At 44.5% G+C, this 23,849-nt stretch overlaps 1 long non-coding RNA gene across 1 annotated transcript; it reads right to left on the bottom strand.

The window, feature by feature from the left end:
- Positions 1-3,270: 3,270 nt before the first annotated feature.
- On the bottom strand, positions 3,271-17,103 carry LOC136287619 (uncharacterized). Its single transcript, XR_010720209.1, has 3 exons — positions 17,008-17,103; positions 15,958-16,045; positions 3,271-3,372 (listed from the first exon to the last, which is right to left on the bottom strand). It is a non-coding gene; the product is annotated as an uncharacterized lncRNA (long non-coding RNA).
- Positions 17,104-23,849: the final 6,746 nt, after the last annotated feature.

Genomic DNA, 23,849 nt, shown 5'->3' with positions numbered 1-23,849 from the left:
CCTGGGTATTTTGGGAGGTTTTGTCTATGAACTTGGAGCCTTGTGGGGCCCTCAAAGCCAAAATAATAAAATTCACACTGTTAAATATTATTCATCAAGCTGAGAGGTTGCAGTATTACGCCTGGAATGGTGGGTGGCTTTTTAGCAAACACCCTTTGCTGCTGAGTGGGGGGCAGATCCCAAACTGAAAATCACCTTGTGCTTTTGTGAAGTTAGGGTTTACTTAAGAGAGATTTTTCAGAGGTGTTGCTGAAAGGTAACAACTTAAATGCCCCTTAGTGCTTTTGAAAACCTCTTCTCCTTTATGAACCAGTTCACAGGTCCAGCCCCTTTACGCTGCTCAGGCAAAGTGGCGCCCTGGTTAAATGTTTAAGACTAAAAGCGGTGCCAGGAGCTCCTGTGTCTGCATCCACACACTTTTCTGGGCATGCTCTCAGGCTGAGACAGCTTTGCACCATGTGTGGGCAGCTACCAGAAGACTTCCGCACATCCTCTCTTAGAGGATATCTTGCCAAAAGGTCTAGAACCAGCCCCAAGATCCTTTTTCTCCATGTTGCCCAGAACTTCCCATGGGTTGGCTGCAAATGCCTAATGTTTCTTTTCCTCTCTTCCCCTTGCTCTTAAATGGGAATGAGCCTTTTTTTATTTGGACACTTGGCCATCCTTGCAGTAGTTCTTAAGAAAAAGTAGCACATTGCCTTGGGAGCTGACTGTACAAGCGGATAGGACACAGGATTGGGAGTCAAAGGTTACAGCTTGCCCCTAGCCCTGCTTTTTGCTGGGCATTACCTGCAGAAGGACTATTTACCTCTCATTTCCATGCCAAATATTTGGACTGCGAGAACTTAGGCTTCAGGATAACACCTTCTTACACTTTTGGACAACACCAGCCTTGGCAGAACTCTGTTTTTAGGTGAATCCAACCACAGCAGTAAAAGGCAGCCAGTAGACAAGGCTCCAGGATAATGAAAATGATTGTTACAGTACACAAATGATTTTCAGCCGAAGACACCAAGATTTAAACCCAGTGAAGTTAAAACAAACAGTTTCAGTTGAAGACACTGACTGCTTGACCCAATGAAACTAATGATCTTCTGCTAGTCTACAGCTTGAGTTTGCCCTACTATTTTTACCAAGTCATTCCCGCTAACCCGCCAATTAAAGATAAAGTTTGGTAATTACACAGCTATGCAGCACTGACACTGAGCATTCCAGCTGTATAAATAAACACTTGGGCAATCGCTTTTGATTTAGGCAATAGTTTTAATTGCTACTATAAGGCTATTTAAAGAAGGCGCTCTTCCTGTTAATGACTAAAATAAGACAAGTTGATGGAACTGTCATCATTCCTGACGGGTGGACACCAGCAACACAACTCTATCCCACACAATTGGCTCTCATTAGTACCTTTCTGGCAGTATCTCCCTGAAGAAAGGTCCATGCCTGAGCCAGAGGGATAACAAGATTTCCCCTTACTCTATCACCTCTAGACACTGAAGCTCACAGGTACTGCAGTAAAGTCAGTTGTCCTGCGAGTCTAAAAAATTTATTTGGAAATTATGACACCTGACATGTCTCTGAATGCTACAAAAAGTGCTGTGTTAACTCACCACCTTGTTCTTCAAAAACCTTTGGGGTTGACTCAAAAGGAGGCAACAAGCAAGGCTCAGAACAGGAAACAGAGAAAGGGAATATGGTGGGGATAATGGGGAGGCCAGGCAGAAAATCAACAAGAAACAAGCATATTCTCAAACTATCACATATCCACAGGAAGCTTTTCCTATTAAGTTGAGTTCACCTTTCTTCCTTGATCTCATATCTTCAACTTTTTTCATGACAGCAAGTATTCAGGGTTGATATACAGCCATTTGTAAAACTCTGAAAGTGATTTGCTCAAAAGAAGTTGCAAACAAGTTACAACTCTGGTCCAAGCCAGGACATAGCAAGAACCTCAGTTATGTTAGTTCCTGGCAGAGGAAAATAAGCAGGGCAGGGCCTGCAGAAACACAGCAATAGGTAACTCTTTCTTGGGACAGATTACAATGGTGCTATCTATTGCACAGTCTATATACTCATATGCTTGTTTTCCTCCTGCAACTTCTGGGCTTTATTTGCAGAGTGAGCAGAGAGGAAATAAAAGAAAAACAAAACCGAGCAACTTCCTGAAAGCACAGGAAGCAAAAGTAAACTCACTTCAAAAATTTTAATGGTCACCTACTCCTTGAAATCAAGAAGTATAGAGTAAGATGTGCAAGAATAAAATACTTCCTATTGAGGAGACAACTGAATTCATTCCTGCATAATAGGTGGTGATCAGATTTTAGCTTAAATAGGGGTATAGAGACATGGAAACCCAACAAAGGAGTTTGTTGGGTTTGAATTCAATGACAGGAACATGACAGGAACATGGAAAGTTCGGGAGTAATACTTAGTCAAGCTGCTCATATGCTTTTCACAGATGAACTGAGAGCCTTTTAAAAAACACGACTATGTTAGAAAGAGTGATCTTTAACAAATATTTGGCTCCATGGCATTGGTAGCAGCTGGGAAAAGCAGTTTGGTCATAAGAAATCATTCCAGACCTGTTGCCAAATAAGCATTACAGGTGGTTGTCCTCTTTGAAAACAGGTCAGTTTTGAGGGGTGCAAGTGTTTGGAAATCAAGCGATAGAGTGATTCTACCTGCATTGAGAAGTACAGGAGGGATATGCTCCCAAATGAGATACACATCTGTATTTGATGGGAATTCAAATCTGTAGAAAAGAAAGAACTTTTTGGTTGAGTTCCCAAAAGTGTTTTTAAGCCTGCACAGTGCTTATAAAGAGAAGTAAAAATGAAAAAAACAAAACCAAATCAAAACAAAACAAAGCCCCAGCAAACAGTTCAATAGGAGCCGTACAAGATTTTGCTCAATAAATATGAAAATATATTATCCAAAATGAGATTGCATTTGCCAATACCTTGGTGGGGATATCAGTCTGGTGGTTGTGCTGGAGCAGGGCGGGCTCTGAAACACAAGAGAAACTCTGTGAATCCAGGTTCGGGATGCCCACTACTTCTCAATGACAGGCAGTGGGATGGACTGCTTACAGATATTTGGTTCCACCCCTAAATTGATTGGGCTGGGATTTACTCTAGAGTGAATTTTAACTGGATGTCCTTAGTTGTAGCAGCATACTGCATTTTAATTTGGTTACTTAGAAGCTTTCACCAAGAGTGAGCAACATGTTGTAGGAAGAGAAGCAGATAAATCTAATTTAAGTACCTTCCTTGTTTTGTCAGGAAAAGGACAGGTCACCATTGTTTGGGAATAAAAGGTCAAAGTCCAATCTTTGCCCAGTCATGCACAATCATCGCAGAAATCCATTCCTCACTGTCAGCAAGAGACAATACAGAAATAAGTGCATGATGACATCTACTCGTGTTAAAAATAGCAAAACAAAATAAACAAAAAACCCCCAAATTAAACAGCAACAGCAGCCTGTTTAGTTTAAACATCATGGTATTGGCCCCTTTAAGGAGATGAGATTTGAGCCTCTGGGAGTCTCTGGGTTGAATCTCCCAGGCTCTTGCAGCAAAAGGGTCTCTCTGTCACTTGCTGCTCTCTCCTTTTCCCTCCATGCGCAGTCTCACACTTGCCCCAGGTGGCTGAGCTCCAAGGCACCATTGCTAGCCAATTGCCTGTGCTGTATTCTCCTGGGTGGAATAAAGATCCCCTTAAAAATAATTGTGTTTCAGTGAGGAGGGAGGCAGAAGGGCGTGCTAGACCCGAGCACAAGGCTAGAGCTCCAGCTAGGGAGAAAAACTGGTCTGAGCTGTTTGTTTGCCTCTCTAAAGGGCTGCTTTAGGGTCTGACTCCAAGTTCAAGATTTTCCACGCTGAACCTGACTTGAACCTGAATCAGAGCCCAAGTTTCCTTTGGCCATAAATCAGTTTAGGGACAAGATCTGTCCAAAGACACATGTGAGCAACTCCTCTTGAAGTTAAAGGCTGGTGTGTGTGTGTGCACATGTCTTTGTAACTGGAGGAAGGTCATGACTACGTGCCTATTTCATAAACTTGGGCTACTTGTTTGATGTGTTTTTTGCCTTTCATTGTCTCTGTACTCCATAGAGATTCTTGTTTCTCAGTGTTTGGAAAGAACAAGGCTTCTCCTGACACTAGCTATTCCTCACAGAATACATCATATGGAATTCTTGCTTGATTTCCATCTCAACCAAATGTTTAAAATCAAGTCCTAGAAATGAAAAGGTCCAGGGCCATGTCCCTCTGCCTGGCATGCACATGTTGGCTGACTGTGGCTGACTGGAGTGAGCCAAAGCTATTCAAGATGTCCTGCAAGACTGAATACTTTGAACCATCTTCCCTGTACTTTCTACACTACTCTGTGCCACCTCTGGGCTCCATGGAGCTTCAGACACCACATGTGTACAGCAAGAGGTTAACTTGGAGCAGGTAGAGGGTTTTATTTTGAAGTAAAGTCAAGAAAAGTATTCCCCCTCAGAAGAGCCATCTCCCAAGATTCTTATCCATTCTGAGATGTCTTTTTCTCCATCTGGAAAGAAGGTCTCTGGATTTCAAGATAAATCTAAAAGTGTTAATTAACCTGCAGGTATTACAAGGTAGGAAGAAAAAAGTTGCTGGGGTAGCTGTGTGGCACAGGCATGGAGCACGTGGAACGTTTCTTACAAAACATTTTTCACTCTGTCAGAGGAGACTGCTCAAGAAGTAAAAGCCAGCTTGAAGTGAGAGTGGCAGCCTCACACCTTGAATGAAGCAAAGATACTCGACAAATACAGAATTAATTACTTCTTTGAGCATCAGATGAAAGCTGTGTATCACAGGCATGTCATCAAGGGAGCAGTCTTGATAAGCATGTAATGGTTGCTCTATTCTGGTCCCTCTCTACAAAGGGTCAGTGCTGTTTCCATGGCAGATGTGACTTAGAAAATGATGGAGTTTGCTTTCTGGTTATGATAACTTCAAACACTCAACAACTGCTTTTGTACACTGCGTTCAGGAACCTTTTTTGGTTTTCTTCTGACAATTAGAGCGAAAGTCAGTTCAACATCAGGTATAGACTTGCTCTGTGTGCAGAAAAAAGCTAATACCTCCAAGAACAGCACAGTATGAAGTGGATCTCCATTCCTTCCAGCTTTCAGGGAAGAGGGAAAACAACACTGGATCAAATTTAGCTTTGGCATAAGCGGGTGCAATTCCCAGAGGGATTTGCACCCGCTTATGCCAGGACTGAGTATGGCTCATGGAGCTTGCAGGGTGGTCGTGTAATTAAATTACGTGGTGGTTCGGTGTGTTTCTACAATGCCAAATGATGCAATATTTTTTCAAAGAGAACAGCTCTACATTATTTAAAACAAACCAATTGATTATCTTTATTACCAGTTTGCCCTCGATATTCAGGAGATTTTCAAACCATCATTGAGGTATCTTAAGCTTTTGTCTTTAGACAGGAGCACTGACAGTCTGAATTATACACTGCTTCCTCCTTATTAGAAGTTACTTATAAAAAAAATACTGCCACTGTGGTCTACAGTTCAATGAAGTCCATTGTAAACTCCCCAGTATAACATAAACCTCCCTAAAACACATAAAATTATTGGCTTCCAAGACCAGTCTCACTGAAAGAAAGCTCTGTATGTAGTCTTTGCTTAAAACACAGGTATTTGGTAGGATGGAATTCAAACTCCCAACTCAGTTTTAAAAAGTTAGGTCCAAGGAAAGCTGACACAGACCATGTAATTTTAATTAAAGAAAGATTTTGCTCCTTTATGGCCAACAGGGGCATTGTAACATTGACATATTGATGCTAAATAATTATGAGTCCATAAATAATTCAGTATATAAAAATGTTGTATGACTGGTGCCAGGTAGCGAAGGGAAATAGCACTGAAATAGCTGCCGTGCCAGGTTACTGCTACAATGCCAGAGGATAGACAGGTAATGTGATCTAACAGCTATCCAAACAGGCAATGCCACAGGCTGCACTACCCACAGAGAGCACTTGGAAGTGGAAAACCAAGGGCTGTCCAGTTTTGTCACCTCGGTATTTAAGCACCACTGTCACAGATGAGGACAAAGCTTTAGGAGAGGTACCAAGGAGAAAGGCAGTAGAGAAATCACGTGCAGAAAGAGAAATATTAAAAAGCAAATTGATGATGAATTTAAGACTTTTTATTATTATTATTCTAGCAGCTAGAAAAATACCACAAACTTATTTCCATGGATAACCATCCACCTTTAAGACAGAATTCAGTTCAGATGTGATCTTGACCCTTTGGTTTTCACTCTCTAAGAACTTTCAGAAATCAAATATTCGTTGGCACGCATAACGGGGGAAAAAGAACTTTAACCTCCTGTTCTGGAGTACTGATGCCAGAAAGATGGTATTTTTAAATTTTATTTATTTTAAAGTTTGATAAGGAGTCTTTCAGCTCTGGACCAAATGAAACATATCGCACAAGTTTGTAATGGGAACCTTACTCATGGGGTTTGCCAAATATGTTTCTGCTCTGTGCTATTTGCTATGATAGCACTTGAAACTGTCCGTGGCTGCTTTGAGATCGATAAATTTTTTAAGCAATGAAAAGGAGGATGATGGGAAATCAGAGGTCTCAGGCAGATAAAATCAATCTGTCTAAAGCTTCACAGAGAGTTGCCCACAACCGAACATTAAATTGAAATTATCCTAATTTATTTAGCTATAAGATAGTAACCATATGCCCAAGTTTCCTAGGAATGCTCATCACCTACAAAAGCTCCATGGCTTAAGTAATACTTTTCCCCATTTGTTTTTCAAGATTATCTTTCCAGGTTCGTCTGCTATTTTTTTCTCCTTTCCCTTTGGAAAGGCTCAGTGTCTTCAAGTACCTCCTGATTGCGAGAATTACACTGATTACGGGTTATATGGTCCAAAATGAAGACAACTGGCCACATGTCACCGACAACGAGGCAACCAACACAGCTCAAACATAAATATCTAATAGAAAACACCTTGCATTGAATAAAACTTGTTTATTTTATCCAAAGACAACAGTGGTACTAAGAGACTTTGAACAAGCCAGGGCTTGAAGAACAATTGCTGAAGAGGAATAAAAAGGAAATACTTGAACAGCTCCTTGCATTTGCCAGAACTAAGACTACTGCAATCCAAGAAAACCCTTGCAGCCAGCATACTGTATGGTTTCAGTAATTTACCCCTGAAGACTAAGTTTTCCATGCTTGGATTTGGTTCATTGCCTCTCTCACACCTACCTTCAGATCTTTGTGCACACTCCAAGCTCCCCCTGTAAGTACAGCGAAGTTTGATTTTCATTAGTGTATTAGAGCAGAAAAAATAAAGAAACCCTTTCCCTCAAGGAAACAGTCTTCAAATATCTGTGTTCCCAGATCAGTGTCTGTACATTCGGTGCCAGAGAGACACAGCCAGTCCTACACACACTGCTGGAAGGCCAGGCAGTACCAGGGCTGTGAGAAAGCCAGGTCTCCTCCAGATTCTCACATGCTGGCTGTCGGGATGCAGGCAGCCACCACTGCCATGTCCCAGCAACTGCAAGTGGTTTATGAGAAGCAGAAGTGCCAAATAAAGCCCAGGGACTCTTCCGGGGCCAAGGTTGCTGAGGGGGTTGTTTTGTTTTGACCCCCCTCAACTCCTCTCACATCTCCGCTGCAGGTGCAGCCTTTTTCATCTTCAAAAATCAAGACATTTCCTTTCCCATAGTTTGGGGAAAGAATGGGCTGCTTCTACTCCAACCAAAAAGGCACCTCCCACTGAATGATTTCTTCCCTCTGATTCCTTTCCTCCCCCAAAGTGACAGCTGCCTTGTGGATGCTGTTGCAAGAACCAGTGTTGCAGGCAGAACTGACAGCTTGTTAGTGCAGTTTGCTCGACTCAAACCCTTCATTTCTCCTTTTACAAAAAAGGGAATATACCCAGATCTCTAGTCTCCTTTCGTAGGTGAAACCCACTCTTCAGTTTTGGAGAGACAGAGGACCCAAATGTCTGCCTGTGGGCTGGCTTCACAGAGCTAGGGAGTGGTCTGGACAAGAGGGTACCTCTGAGTCTTCATGATGACTCACAAGAGCTTGCAGTGGTCACTTATCACCACATTTATTTAGGAGGGGAGCTTTGCCAAGGCCTCAGCACTGGCCAAATTCTATCCCATCCAAACCAATTAGGCTTTGGGGATGTTTTCAAACCCAAGAGGACCAGAGCATGTTCAGGACAGAGGGCACAAGTGCTCAGTTCACTGCAAACAAGACATAAGCCATCCACCACAAACTCACATGAACACCAAGCACTGGGAATTCTAATAAAATTATCACTTTACTTATTGCTGAATCCTGCCAGATGATAGAAAACCAAGAGAAAAAATGCAGCTTGAAGGACCATCTCATGAGTAAAATGCCTAAGGCATTTAATACAGAGAGAGGACTAAAGTGTGCAGAGAGGAGGCAGAATAATTCATTGATCACAGTGCACAGGCTAAGGAGAAATGGAGACAAAGCCTAAAACAGAGAAACCTAAACAGGACAAAAGCAAGCTGGACAACACAGCCCACAGTTTACAAAATGAGCCTGGGCCTGCAGAGAGGTACTGCTGACTTATGGGTGGCTTTTCCACTAATTTGAGGATCCATTTCCCTGATGAAGCAAAGGCATCCCTGTAGGGAAGCCACCAACATGGCTACTGCCACCTTGGTGAGCCAGCTCTGACAGTCACATATGTTTGTACACATTTCTGAAGTGGTCAGAATTAAGAGTCAGAGCTTTATACCAGCTTTCCTATGAAGCTCCATGATCCTCTAAAAATAAACCAACAAACCCCCCAACATTATTCCCACGGCCTGATACACTCAGTCGAAAGGAAAGAGCAACGTGTGCCTGTGCAGATGGTTTGCTTTCCAAGAGGGCTTTGTGATTTGTCAAATTAACACCTGGAGAATGAGACAAGGAGGAGTTTCATCCCCAGGCAGAGTGGGCCATGCCCCAAGTTTCCTCACGACCTCTTTTGCAGAGGCGGTTCCCAGAAGAGGGAGAGATTGAGCCGATGCACACTTACTGTGTGTGGCCTAGCTCCTATTCCCAAGCTCTTAGTTCCTTAATTACCCTCCTTCCGAAGGGGTCAGGCTTTGGCTAAAGGATACCCTGCACTCAGTTATGCCTCATCCTAATGAATGCTAATAAAAAGCATTTAGATGACTAACGCAACATAAAACTCTGCCCTATTTCATTGCATCTGCTTAATAAGAACCTCATTTAATATCAAATTACTGCCTGCTCAGCCAAGGCCTCGCACTTGTGGTAACAGGGCTGTGAGGCGGGAATATCAAGAGCTGCAATATGGAAATTCCTCACTGATATTCTCTGCAGGGCTGTGCAATTACTTAATTCATTTAGCTGAGCCAGTCTGATGGCTCGGCCAACTGTTTCACAACACTGAGCCCAGCGCTAGGCAACTGGCCTCCCCACAGGCCGTCCTGCCAGATCGCTTTTCCTGGGACCCAGCTATTAACAGTTGCTTGGGGGATTTCAAAGAGGACCACAGATAGTGTTACCAAATGAAATGGGCTTGTAGCAGTGAACACGAAATCCTGCTTCCTCCCAGTCAATCAAATGCCAGCCAGAGGATGCCCCGTGAGACAGCAGCCACAAAGAAACAGCGTGGCTGCGTTTAACCTCTCTTACTTGTGTCGGGGAGCATCAGTGCACGGACAAGCGTCTGCCTTTAAAAATATTCCCTCTTGCAGTTCTAGAGAACACTGCTCCAAAACTCCAGGCTGTCCCTCCTCCCCACAGCTGCTTGACTCAACTGGCTCCTGTAGAAACTAAAGTTCTCCATACTGCACCTCAGATCTTTTGGGAAAATTTTAAAAAATGTAAACAGTGATGATTCCCAGCTCCCATGAACAATGACTTACCAGAAGCGCTTTCACACACATTCCTCACAGCTTTAATCAAACCTTAGGCAATAATATTTTAGGGGAAAGGATTTAGTCAGTACACTTGAGCTGGGAGAAGGAACCATACTAAAAAGAATGCTAAGTGTTACCATTCATAAGCCGTGAGTGTTAAAAACAATTTTAAAATATCCCATCATTAGTTTGACTCTGTACACAGTTTTGGCAAGTCAAAATACTGAAAGGTTTTGTCCAGTCCTGGTTTACACTTGTAAAAAAAGAAAAAGCTACTGAAAAAAAATGGAGAGGGTGTAAAAAAAAAACCCCACAACCCACAAATGTGTTTCAGCAGCTGCCTTATAGTGGAATTTAAAGTGTTTTATTTGCTTATTTCAGTAAGAAGTAACAAGATCACAGAATACGTATGTCTTCACAGGAGGAAAGTGGTCTAAAAAATGTGATGAACAGCAGTGAAAAATTACCCATGACACTCAAGTCAGGCTGACTCAGGGGTATACCATGATGGGCACAGGCTAGCAAGCAAAGAAATAGCTCAGCCAGTATCATTTTCAAAACAGATGTCTGTCTCAGAGATATGGTTTCCCCAAATAAGTTATTGAGCTCAGGAAAAGATGTGGATGAAAGGCAGTGGGTCTGCAGCAAGTCAGACTAGGAGTGCTATTGAATGGGGTATGGTACAAGGGCAGAGAACAGCAAGAGAAGGAAAAAAAACACCCTGAGGAATCCCACTGGTGAGAGAAACCTGCCCATCTCCTGTGAGAAGCACAGCTGGGCAAATTCCTGCTGTGTAGGGACTCCCTCCATGCAGGGCATTGCCCTTGAAACAAGAGAGCTTGTCCCCACAAATCCCTATCTGAATGGTCTTATTTTCACCATGACTTTCCAGCCTTGCAGGCACCCTTGCAGACAACGCACACATGCTAACACTGGGGAAAAAAACCCACTGGAAAACGAATACTCTAGCATATATTTTCCTATAAGAGGAAAAACCACACAGAGGGCCAGGAAACCCGCATTGTTTCAAGGCTCTCCAGGGCCAGCAGATGTCCCGAGGGCTGCGGAGAAAAGTGTTTGTGGGAAAGGTCAGTGCCTGCGTTACACACCGAGGCTGCTGCCTCCACGCCACGTCCACCTCCCTGGGAGGCAGAAAGGAGCTGGATCAGAGGCACAGGAGAGCAAAGTAGCACTGGAAAACTGGGTATGTCTGTGACAACACACTAATACATCTGAGCGTCTTCATTTAGTAGGAAACAGTGACCCCCATCCCTTCCTGCTCCATAAGGACTTCTGCAGATGGCTTTTGTGGTTCCAAAGCTGGAGCAATACAATCAGTTTCTGCTTTCACCACTGCTGTCTTGCACAGGTTTACCACTTGCACAGTTTTTACACTCCTGCTCCTCATAAAATGCTAGGAAAATAAAAATTTGCCCAACTTCGGTAACTACAAAAAGCAGTTTTGCACAGTAATCCATTGCTTTGCACATTCGCCTCTTCCCATTTTCTCCCAGAAAGAAAAGCTGGATGATTTGAAGAAAATTTTCATCCTCCCTTGCATGTAAAAAAAATCATTCCCTTTGTATGACTTCTCACCCCCAAACCCCCATCTAGTTCCCTGCTCTGCAACCCATGGATTGACACCAGCAACATGTCAAACACAAAATTCAGTAGCAACCTGAGGGCCTATCAGGATTCAACTTTTGAATCTTGTCTGATTTTCCTCTCAGGGGCAGGTTTCAGTGGATTTCTGTGAAAGACCCAAAATAGTTCATATTTGACTTAAAGATGGAAATGTATTTCATGGGAAGGACAGTTGGCAGGAAGAACCCAGCCCTTTTTTATCCATGGATACACAAACCATCCCCAAACTTTGGATTGGAGGAGGAATCCTCCTCCAAAATGGCCTAATTTCTGGTTCAATTAAAATGAAACAACCTTGCTCTCCTGTCAGCTATGTTGTGTCTTCAGATTCAATGCCAGGACATGTCTTCAGCTGCAATAGGCTCCACAGGACTCAAAAACATGAACCATGCATCTGGGCATCTAATGGTGCTTATACACCTGAGAGGGGACCACTGCTATGTCCAAAACTGCCACTGGAGCTTATCATCATGGCAGAGGGGTCTTCCAAGGGCACCCCAGTGTGCCCAGCCCAGAACATCACAGTCTGGCTCTGCTGGTGAGTCCTTCAGAGGAGTCTGACAGAACAAAACATCTGGAAGGGACTTGCAAGCACGAGCAATGTGACTGCATGAGACCTATGGCATCAAAAACTTGAAGCTGTTTAGCACCTCCCTCAGCAGCACTGCAGCTGTATTATGACACACTTCACTGGCTACTTCCAAGTAAACTATCACCTCTTGATCAACCACCAATACATTTTAAAAGTCATTCTGTTAATGTACTCCATAAGTTTTTTGACTAGCACAAGGCATCTTTATGATGTAGTTTCCCTACTGTAATGCAAAATACCGGAATGAGAGAAGAGTGGGAAAAAAGAAAAAGTCAAGTCTAAGCCAGCAAGTCTTAGGAACAGACAAGAAAGCAGATGAAAACCTGTGTAGTCTTCCAGTAAGAGACAACCTCCCTAGGCTTGCTTTCTGCCTGACAGCTCCTCATTTGCCAGCTATCCTGGGTGTGGGGAACAGCAGTGGGATCAAAATCACAGACCCATATTGAAGAAGGTTCCCTATGGATGAAGGTCCCCACGAGGCACTGAAAAGGCAAAATCCAGGTGACCTCTGGACAGATGTGTGCTGAGAGCAAGAAAATGTTTTCCCACACCTACAAAGCCCTTCCAAGTCCCTGCCTTACCTGGTCCAAGCCCAGAAGCCAGCAGGGCCTGCTGGGTTCATAGAACTATGGACAGAGCAGGTGAAGAGGGATAAGTGCCCCCAACACACAGCAGCTGGTGACAGAGCCACTCAAGCCTTCATGACCAGCCTTCCCAACTTGGGAATGATGGTCCCAGCCCACTAGAAACTTGTGCAACCGCTGGCAGGCTGCCACTGATCAGGGCTGCCTCCAGAGCGCAGCAGAGAAGTGAGCATATGGAAGGACACAGTGTCCTCTAGAGGTGGAAAAATACCTTATGATTTGGCCACAGAGTGAGCACTGGACAGCAGGATTGCTCCACAAGACCAGGAGGGATTGCTCCAGACTGGCAAAGGACAAAGATGAAGGACCACTGCTGGGCAGGGGAGGGACAGGCAGGTGTGGGGTCACACCACCTGGTTCCACTGCAGCGCCCCCAGTACAGCAAAGATGGCCAAAATTCACTTACTCAGATCCAAACTGTGTCCATAAAATAGCTCCTCAAGGCTCCCAGATGTCAACCCCCAAATCTGGCAGCTTTGCTGCCCATCACACCTCTTCTACTCCTGGAGGGGGTTTATAGCCATTTAAATTGCCAAACATAATCAGCCTGGTGCTGGGTGGTCACAGGGGGAGGTAGCCCCACACAGAGGGGTGGCTGCTTGGTCTGGGCTCTTAGAGCAGGCAAAATAATCTTTGTGGGGACAAGGAGGAAAAAAACCACACGCAAGTTTTCTGTGAAGTACTACTTTGGGCCAGGAGCTGTTTCTAGTGTTTCTAAATAGGAGGAGCCCATGAGTTTGAGTAGTCCTGTGAGGCTTCATACAGTCGTGGAAAATGAGGCTTTTAAGTGCTGTAAACTGGCTTTCAGCTAGAATCCTTACAAAATCGAGAATGTCTTCTACATATCTTTCAAAAGTAGCCATGATTTAAATAAAGCATTGTTGGAAAAGGAGAGGAAAAACATAACATTGCTGGAATGGGCTCAACATTCTTGCCAGAGGCACTGTTCCATGGAAATAGGTGCTCATACAGAAGATCCAGACCTTTCCCCCTGTACCGCTGCAGCATAGCTGGTGATAAACACCAGCCACCACAGGAACACAGGCAAAAAATCCCTGCACAAGGAAAAGCATGCTGAGTAAAGACACAAATCAAATACCTGGAGCAGCACAGAGGCAAGACCAGTTTCCCTGACCAGTTTCTTTCTGTCCTCTCCTATCCCTGCTGGAGTCAGGAGTCAGCAGTCAGCCTAAATTCAAAACACTGGGGGGGCTCTTCCAATCAGGAGGATAATGTCAGATTTGCAAATGCTGTGTCTTTGTAAGCAAGCATAAAGTTTGACAAACCAAGAATCAAAAGAATGAGAGACAAACCCACACGCATTGCCACACCATTTCCCCTCCTTATCCTCTCTTAGCTGTTGACTACTGCTGCCATTCCCTCAGAATAGATACCACGGAGAGTGTCCTGCCATTCACTCATCCCAGGAGTCCCAGCAAGGCCTTTCTTGGTCAGCCAGGTCTTGAAGGTCCACCTCTTGAGCACCAAGCTCTATTATTGTGAATATTACAAAACAAAAGAGCATTCAGCAACTCCCTTTAGCCCAAGGAGGAGGACAGCTGTTCCTCCCACTTGCCCTTTTGGCTTGGCTTTAGACAACACAAGGCTGGGGAAGTCAACCACAATATAAAGAATTATTTATAAACTAGCAATGGCTGCAGAGCTACAGATACCAAGGAGCTCTGCTCCATGGAGGGAATGCCCAGCATGCTGATATCCTGTTTGTTCACCAACCAGCCACTGAGAAACCAGATGTTCACAAGACTTATAAATGAATAGTTAGCCTCTGCTAAACCTCCAAATTCTAGCTTAGGTGAGGGAGGAGAATAAAAACTGAATTCTAGTGGGCTTTTTTAACCAGCTCTGACCCATGACCAAGCTCAACTATATATGGCACTGACAGGACTGATGGGAGGTGTCCTCCCATAGCAGAAGGCTACCCTGCCACTGCACCCCAAGCATCTCCAGTAGGTGCAGTGGGGCTGAAACAACAGATCTTCCTGCTCAGGTTGCATGATCAAGGCAGGCTGTAGGATTAGCTGTGAGCTCAACACACTGGGCACCACATATTGCTTATATTTTGAAGTAGAAAAATGTACCAAGAAGTGAAAAAAAAAAAAAAAAAAAGAAAAAAAAAAAAAAAAAAAAAAAAGAAAAAAGAAAAAAAAAAAAGATTTTGTGCAATTCCCACTCATACAGGGTTTCTAAGCATGAAACTGCAAACAAACAGAAACAAAAGTCCCTCAGTACTAAGTTCACCCGAAGACACAAAGCTCTTTTTTTCTAGAGTGATCAAACCTAGGGATCTAGGCTTGGCAGAATAACAGAAAAGTTTCCAAGTCAGGAGAATCAGTGACTCTCTCGGGCGGGGAGAAATTGCCTTACATGCAGGATAGCTGGTTGGAAGCTGCACTGCAGCGGCGTGCCCAGAAGGTGACAGTGTTTATTAAAATTTTGTCACTACAGCCCCTGGACAGCCGCGATTTGCACCTGAGCGGGACCCAGCTATTCCAGTACTTGAAAAGAGCTTTATTAAAGGAAAAAAACAAAAGCTACTGAGAAATATTCATGTCGATATGGTTAGTTTTCTGCTCTCATTTTGAAGAACCAGTCTCTGAACCAAGCAGAAAATGCTGTGCACTGAAGCAAAACTAATTTTTATCATTTTTCATACATGCTTAAGACCATAAAAGATATAAATTTTTCCTTGGAGTAAATTAGATGGCTTTGTATCTGCCCCTACCATTTTCCATTTCCAGGGACAGATGGTACAAATTCGTGGCCTTTTCTTTTCTTGTCTTTAGATTTCTCTTATTTGTGTCATTATTGATTGAAATTATTTACTATTTAATAACTCAAGAACTACTGAGTTGGCAAAAAACAGCCACTGAAACGATCTTCCCTGACGAGCTGCTGTGTTAGACAAGCAAGCAAGGGCTGTGTGAATACACGTGGGAACACCTCTTTCTGGTCCCAAAACTATAATTAGATCAAGAACATTGCTCATGCAGCCATGTAGCACTGCTCGGTGCAGTGGTAGAAGCAGCATCTTCATCAGGATTTGCTGGTTTGCAGGTTTTGCTGTGGCACAAGTCACCACCTGAAACATCAGACAAGCAGGAACCTGCCCAAACACAAGTTCTTACCTCGTCTCAAAGGGTTTACAGGCTCCTCAACCTCATGAGGATCCCCCACAGAGGAAGATCACTTTCTTCTCTACTGGATAGGTTCCCCCTGCGATTTTTAAAGAAGTGGAGGTCACAAACCTGTCTCAACCCTCAGAAAAGTATTGCTGCATTGGAATACATTCAGAATAACTCAAGGAGCAGCTCAGGGTCCAGTGAAGGACAGTAAGTGAGTATTAGTGCTCCAGAACCCCCAAACTGGCCATGTTTTGCACACTGACTGCTGATACTGTGTTTAAACCCTTTCACTTGTCTTGGCAATGCCTGTGGATGATTTTCTTTAATACTATTATCATTAGTGGCAGTCAAAACAGTTTCCTTGGAGGTTTCTACGTCCTTTCTAGGAATCTAGTATGCTTTTAAAAAAATATCCAAGAGAAGACTAATGCCAGTACACGTTTCTGTGTTTTCAGACTGTTTTATATTTGTCCACATCAATAAATGGAGAGTACAAGTACATTAGAGATGTCATCTCAATAGTTTTGCTGAATTTTTCATAAGTTCTATATTCCTTTACTCACATTCTTGGGGAGCTTGAAAACAACACAGCCTTTTTTTAACTTTACCAAGATCAGCTTGTTATTAACAACTTTGAGACTGTATTTCAAGACTAGAGAGGAGCATTAGTATGAACTGTCACAGCCTTCCATGACCCCCTGCATAATACAAGTTAAAAAGTTTCCACTTTTAACTTGCCTAAACTCTGCCTGAGCTCTGGTTACTATTAGCCCGCCAGAAAGAGCCACAGGGGTACTCTTCTAGCCCATACACATTGATCCCAAAGTTACCCTGAACAGCTTGATTTGATAGCAACCCCTCCTTCCTGCCACCACCTAATACCTTTTGGGTATAAAAGTCAAGTTAACACTCTCTTGGATTGGAAGTAACTTAATAATTTCCCTTTATAACAGCAGAAAAAACAAGATGAATCCTAATCATAGTCTATAAAATGAGGCAGATTATTACATTGTACTCCACCCTAACGTACAACTTCTCCAGTAAGAGCCAAACCTGATAAAGAGTACTCCTCCAAACTCTACAGTCAGGAACAGCTTCTCCAAAGAAAGACACAGGAGACCAACTCTTTGAATCTCAGGAGCCTGAAAAACCTCCTGAACAGCAGTGAAAAAGAAACAGCAGCAACCAGCCATCCTCATATAGCATCAATTTTCTCTCAGGTGTTTTGTTTAGGACACACCTATCTCTGTCTTGTGACCCATATCATAAAATCCAGCTGGCTTCCCTCTCCAAACAGCATACTTCTCTATCTTGAGCTTTTTCCTGATTGTACCTATGGAATGGGTCTTCTTCCCTCTCCATGAGAAACATCTCTCTGATAGCACAGCAGGTGTTGGATGACTTTCTTAGGAACAAAATGATCCCTTAACTACCCTCCCACTAAAGCTATTTGAAAAAAAACAAGTGTTCCCCACACTACTGTGTGTTGGTAACAGTTAAGCTGTGAGACTTGTGAGAAAGGCATTGGGTTATCTCTGTACATGCACTGCCTGTCCCTACAAACACACTGTGCCTCCATTCGGTATTGGCAGACTTTTCTCCTGGGCTGCTAGGACCCCATATGCTTCTCTTTTCCTTCCTGAAACAAGAGTTATTTTCCTTATGATGGGATGGGAAACAAAGCCTGAAAGCAGTATCCTGCCCAAAAATGCGGGTGTGGTATCCCTGGGATAGAACACTTGCGGGGAAGCTTGGCCAAAGGTGTCTGAGATGCCCCCTTGAACACCACTGTCCCTGCTCTCTTGGAGCTCATTAGCTGAGAGTGGGACATGAACTTACACCCTTTTCACACTAAAAATTTGCCATTCAAAATTTGCTCATCTTGAGCTCTCTGACCTGGTCAGACACCTCTCCTCTGGTTCTGGAGATCAGTCTCTTGACATTGTTCACACTTCCACAGAAATAATTATTCATGCAAATGGATTTAGGTAGGCAGGAACATCTCTGGGCTACCCACACATGGAGATTATGGCCCTTCAGCTTCCTGAAGAAGAGATCAGGAATCCCAGACTTTCATGGGTGATGTGGTAGGTGAAGGGCTCCGATACAAGGATGAATATCCTCCAAGGGAGCAGATGTGGCACAAGACCTTTGAAAAAGTCTCAGCAATCCTGCCTGCTGGTGCGGGAAGGAGGAAAATCCTGCTTACAACAAGATGTTCCTTTCTGCAGAGGAAGGTGATGACAGCCGGGATGAGGGAAGGAGACAAAAATGCAGGGCAGAACTCTGTGTGGGAAAAGGTCGCTCCCCTGCCTGCCACAGCCAGCTCGCACTCGGAGCCACCAAACGGGTCACTGGCTCCAGGCAGCCCACGGCGTGGGCAGGGCTCACAGCCCACACACCTCTTTCTCTGGGCAGTTTCCATCTACCTACATCCCGGGCTGGCTCCAGGGATGAAAAAGCAGCAGCTCTTTCCTTGGAGGGGTGGGCAGAGGATGCAGGAAGAAGTGGGGAAGGCAATGGCTGCAACTGCCAGCTCCCACTGCTTCGGGGCCACAGCTGAGCATCATCAGGAGCCACACGATTGGGAGGCTGCTGCAGCTCCTTGGTTCAACTGAGCTACCACCTCCACAGGGCGAGTATCCCACCTGCTTTGAATGGCTTCCTTGTCTCTTTAATTCCCTTCTCTTCAGTCTTTCTTGCCAGTTCCCCCTTGTTTCAGGGAAGAAAAGAGGAACATAACAGAGGGAGATAGTAATGAATCAATGTCATTGCTGTTTATTAAGTTTTACCTGTTCAGCAACAAATTATGTTGTGCCTGTTGCTTTAATTAGCTGTCTCTCAGTCAGGAAAATCAGGGCTGTGAAGAGCTGATATGGTGCTGAATAATTGTTTGGGAAGTAGTGCTTGGGGTTGGATCAGGAATTTTGTCACTGCTGTTAGCAAATACTTCCAAGTCACCAGAAAGAAGCAGGGCTGGGAGACCCAGCAGTGAAATCCTGTGCCAGGTGATGTGGGGGAGGGTGCCCCCATCATACAGCAAACAGTGGCTCAGCCCTGCCTTCCCATGCTGGCTGTAAGGCCCACAAGGAGTGGAGAAACTGGGGCAAGAAGGGACAAATTCGGCCCACAGAACATGAAAGGGGGGGGGGGGGGGGAGGCAAGAGTAAGTGAATGACTATCAGGTTGCTCTATTTCTCTAGTCTTCCAGTTAGTAAGGAGAAGGAAAACCTTGCCCAAGCATGACCCAGCACTAATGTGAGAGCCCTCTTTCATCTATTGTCTCTCCCAATACACAGGCAAAGAGCAAACCATACACCTTCCTTCAGTTTAAGGAGAGAGGAGAAGAAAGACATTTATTTCAGAGGGAGACACCAGGCATATAAGGACTCTGTCTTATTTTGTGCAATGAACACCTAACACCAGATGACATTTGCCTTTCAGCTGGGTGGGTGGCTTTTACCTTTACGTGCACTATACACAGCAAAGGCTTTTGCCACACACAGGGAGACACTGAGCTTGAGGTAAAACCTTGGAGCAAAGTGCACAGCAGCAGGAGCAGCCCAATAAGCAGAGCCTTCACAGAGAGGTGTGAGAAAGGTGCAGGCTGTATATCAAAAGGGTAGGTGTTTCATCATGTGAGAGAACGGCCCACAAGGAAGCCAGGAGTAAATCTGTTGTTGCTGGGTGGGCTGAATGGCTCCTGGAAATTGAATTGTGTACTCACAACTTTTTTGAAACTGGAACGACTTTTGAGCTGCTGTGAGTTAACCCATTCGTGCCCCCCCTGGCCTTAGCCTTGTGCAAACACCCAGTTTTGTTTCCAGAGCAATTACAGGACACTAATGTGAAACACTTCCCAGGGGACAGCCAACCCAGTTTCTCGGCCCCCAAAGCTCAGAGCAATTTAACCGAGCGCAGGAGATTTCAAGTGCCTGTCCCAGACCTCTGTCCCCTGGGACATTAACCGGGAGATTATCAGCATCCACTGATGACTCCTATTTAGCACCTTCAGAGGACTTGTTCTCTGAGTGATTTTCAGCCAGACACAAAGGATTCCCCTTTGTGAAGTGCAGTGAGCAGGAAAATACTGTGGAAAATACAGGAGATACCCTGAGACACTCACAGGTGGTACCTGTGGGACTAGTGACAAGGGCCTTGAGGCGCTGGCTGCAGTCTGACTGCACATTTTGGATTTTCCCAGCTCCTGTGGAAGATGCACAGGCAGGGAAGGAGGTGTGAGATGCTCCCACAGGTCCCCTGTTGGTGACTGTTGAAGCTTGTCCCTACAGCTGGGCACGCTAAGGAGCTCACTGAACCTACTGCCTGGTGCAGCCAGGCTGTGCATGCTGCAAGGATGCCATGGGACACACCTGCCCCATGAAATGACAGGCAGAGGAGCCACTCTGAACTGTGACCCTCTGATAGCTCAGGACCACTGGGTGTTATGACTGTCCTGTCTGGGCTCACTGCCTCAGCGGTGTGACACAGCTCTCCTGCAGATACACCTCCATCACCACCAAACCTCTCTGCTACTGCACTCCCCAGGCCTGAGATCTATTTCTGGATGTGACTGATTGTCTGTTTAAATAATCTCTGCTTAGGAATTGGTTCTTTCATGTTTGAACACTGCAAATAAACTCCTTTAGTTGAGGCTTCCCTACCTTGTAGGCTAATGCTTTGACAGAGCTCATCTCTTGGTGTCTGCCAGGCAATGAGTTGACATGTTTTGCAACAAGCAATAAAAGGCAGCACAAGGAAACCCCGTGCCAGGAAAGGTGGCAACCTACCCAGCCTGAAATTCAAACTGTTCCCAATTTTGATTATTACACATTCTGAGCATAATTATTTTTTTTTCAAACCCTTGTAGCAAGACCCACAGGGTGTATTGATATTAAGAACCAAATCCTACTTCTTGAAATAAAATAAGTAGAGGGAGACAGCATCTCCCTTTTGTATCAAAGCCTTGGCTCATCTTGCTGGTTACATTGTTCTGCAGAATTCAAGCCAAGAAGAAATCTCATAGTGTCCAGAATAAAGATTAAATTTAAAATCCACAAGAGCTGGCAGGTTAACCCCAGCAGAGCCTGGAGATGTGTACTTAGCCTGTGTAAATTTTAATTCCAGTGTCTGACTGATACCTATGGGATGGTCATTCCTTCCAGCTCACTTGTGATTTCACATGGGATGCTGCCCTCCATTAATATTGCAGTTTTCCTTTCAGGAGGTGGAAGATGATTCACAGCACTTAGTATCTGATAAATGTAGGCAGCATCAAGACACACATACTAGTGCGTAACAGATGAATGGCAATAATAGAGAAAAGGTTCAACAGAGGCCGAGTTAGAGCCAAATTCATGTGTGTGCACACATCCCAGACAATTCTGCAGATAGGAAAGAATTAATTCCACAAAGAGAGCACTCTCACCCAAAGACCCCCTTCCTGAGGCACAGGGAAGTGCCAAGGCATTTCTGCACTCACCCACTGTCGCAGCTGAGTAAGCCAACAGCCTGTAAATGACACTGTGACTGCCCTTGCTGATCAGACAGCCTTTGCACACTGGAGCTGGTCTTCTTTACTGGAAATAGAGATCGTTCTGACCCCACTCTGCAGCTGTGCTGACTCAGGGGTCCGGCAACATTCTCACACGTACTGAAACCTCTGTTGTGGCCATGAGGCTCTTGGAACTGTACCTTCACGCCACAAACCTGACTAATTTCACACCTTTTGGGGTCTGGTGGCTTTTACAAAGCAGACACATTGAAGAGAGTGTCAGGAAGACTTGTGGGAGGTAAATGTCAGCATTTCCCTAGGTCCCATATGCGCCTCTCAGCCACACAGCTCAGAGCTCCTGCTGACATGATTACCTGATCGATAGCTTGGGTGTCTCCTGGTGCTCCAGTTCCAGGTCTGGCAGCCTGGACTCACTGGCTTTTCACCCTGCTGCTTCACCAACACAGATTTCCTGACCCTTCTCTCTGTAAGTCTCACGTCTTTCAACCACAGCAATATATCCCATTCCCAAAAAACAAGGGGAAATGTATTTGTCCACTTTGCAGAAACAGCTGAGTTTGTTTATGCAGCTGAGTCCATGTGTGAAGATGAGGAATTGAATTATTCACTGCATGTCTCAGACCTTGATGACTAAATTGGGATTTGTTTCTTTATTTTCCAGGAAGAAGGGGAGGAGGAGGCTGAGGCAGGGGAAAAGTCTAACAGAAAGAGGCCACGCTGTGTCCCTGTGCTCCACTGCTGGGAGCCCTGTGGATGCTATAATTAACCACCAATAGCAGGCAGAAGCTAGGTGCTACCATGGGAATCACAACCTCACAAGCCTTGTTATTAAATAGTCACGCATGGTGCTACCTCACTTACATCTCTCAGGGTTTGTTTACCTTTTTTAATAAAAAAGGAACAATAACTCCCAGGCAATTTCCACAAGATTTTAACACGTCTCTGTTAAACATCAGACTGGAGCCTCTGGATTACAAAACAAAAACGTCCAAGCTTTCTATGCTGTTGAAAAGGTGTTCTGAAGGGAAAGGCCTGGCTATGCACAGGCTGTGGAATGCACAATGGCAGTCTGTGCTCCCCACAGTGACTTTGGGGTGCACACAGAGACATCCTTATGGAGATTACCTGGTAGAACAGAAAAGATTGGAAACCTTTAAAAAACTGACTTCTGTAGGATATCTGAAGCTGAGTATGCACAGATAGAAATGTCTACATCATCCTAATGCCCTGTGGAAGCTTTTGCATCTTAAAGAACTGAATCACGGAAGAGGCCCCATTTGGTGCAGTTAAACTAAGAAGCTTCTCACTCCTTCCCTCTTTTGCCCCACTGCTCAGAGTGAAATGGGCATGGTATTGTGAGAGGAAAGGAGAAAACCCTGACACCATGTAGCTCCTTGCTCAATGCACAGGGAACCTGAGAAGATTCTGTACTATTTGTGCAAGCTTGCTGTGCATCCTTCCATTTCTCCACCCTTACATAACAACTAATCATTGGACAGAATGGACTGAAGTTTATTCTTTAGCAGAAAGACAAAGAGCCTGGAGATATGTGCACTAAACTGTCTTACCTAGAGGTGGAGCACTCCTTCAGCATTTGACTAAGGCAATTACCTGAGAAAATGTTAAAAAAATTCCAAGGCAACAGGAAGTCTCAGCCACAAGGTATTAATTTTCAATATGTTCCAATTCCCCCAGTGTTTCCTCCAAGTGGGATTCAAACAAACTATGCAATGAAAAGAAAGTTTAGAAGAGACCAGAAAGAGAAGAGAGAAGCTGAGGACAACCTCAGAAGAGCCAGAAGGGGACTGGGGTAGCTGATGCCATGGCTGAGGACTGACACGTGAAGGTTTTACAGAGCTCCTCTCCTTTCCTCAGAGCTTTGCTTCTACCACCAAGCAAACAGGCACTGTAGCACCCCTTGGAAAATCTTGCCATGGCCAGCACCAGTGTCTGGGTTGTCCCCAAGTCCTGCTCTCCAGCAGTACGAGGGTGCAGGTCTCCAGTAGTCCAGCAATGTCATGACTCAGGAACTTCATGACTTCATGAGCACTTATCCCAAGGCTATTCCACAAGCTTCTTTCAAAGATTACCTGAGGGGATTACGGAACACCTTCCTTTGGACAAAAAACCATGGAACACACTGCATGTATAGAAATGCACATGCCCCAGCATGGGAATCAGAGAAAATATGAATAAAGATGGGTAAGAAAGGAGGAGAGAGGTACAAGAGAAACCAAACTGACTTATTCACATTTTCCTAGCTGAAGTACGATAGTCAGGAAAGCATTTGTTTTCTTGCAGCATTAACAGATTAAAAAGCGTCACAAATCCTTACTACACTGGTGCTAATTCTGGAGTGATGGATTGGAGCAAATAGAAA

This window comes from Chamaea fasciata, unplaced genomic scaffold, assembly GCF_029207755.1.
Source record: "Chamaea fasciata isolate MVZ Bird 193981 ecotype frontalis unplaced genomic scaffold, bChaFas1.0.hap1 SCAF_3, whole genome shotgun sequence".
Taxonomy (NCBI): Eukaryota; Metazoa; Chordata; class Aves; order Passeriformes; family Sylviidae; genus Chamaea; species Chamaea fasciata.
This window is presented reverse-complemented; position numbering and strand designations above follow the sequence as displayed.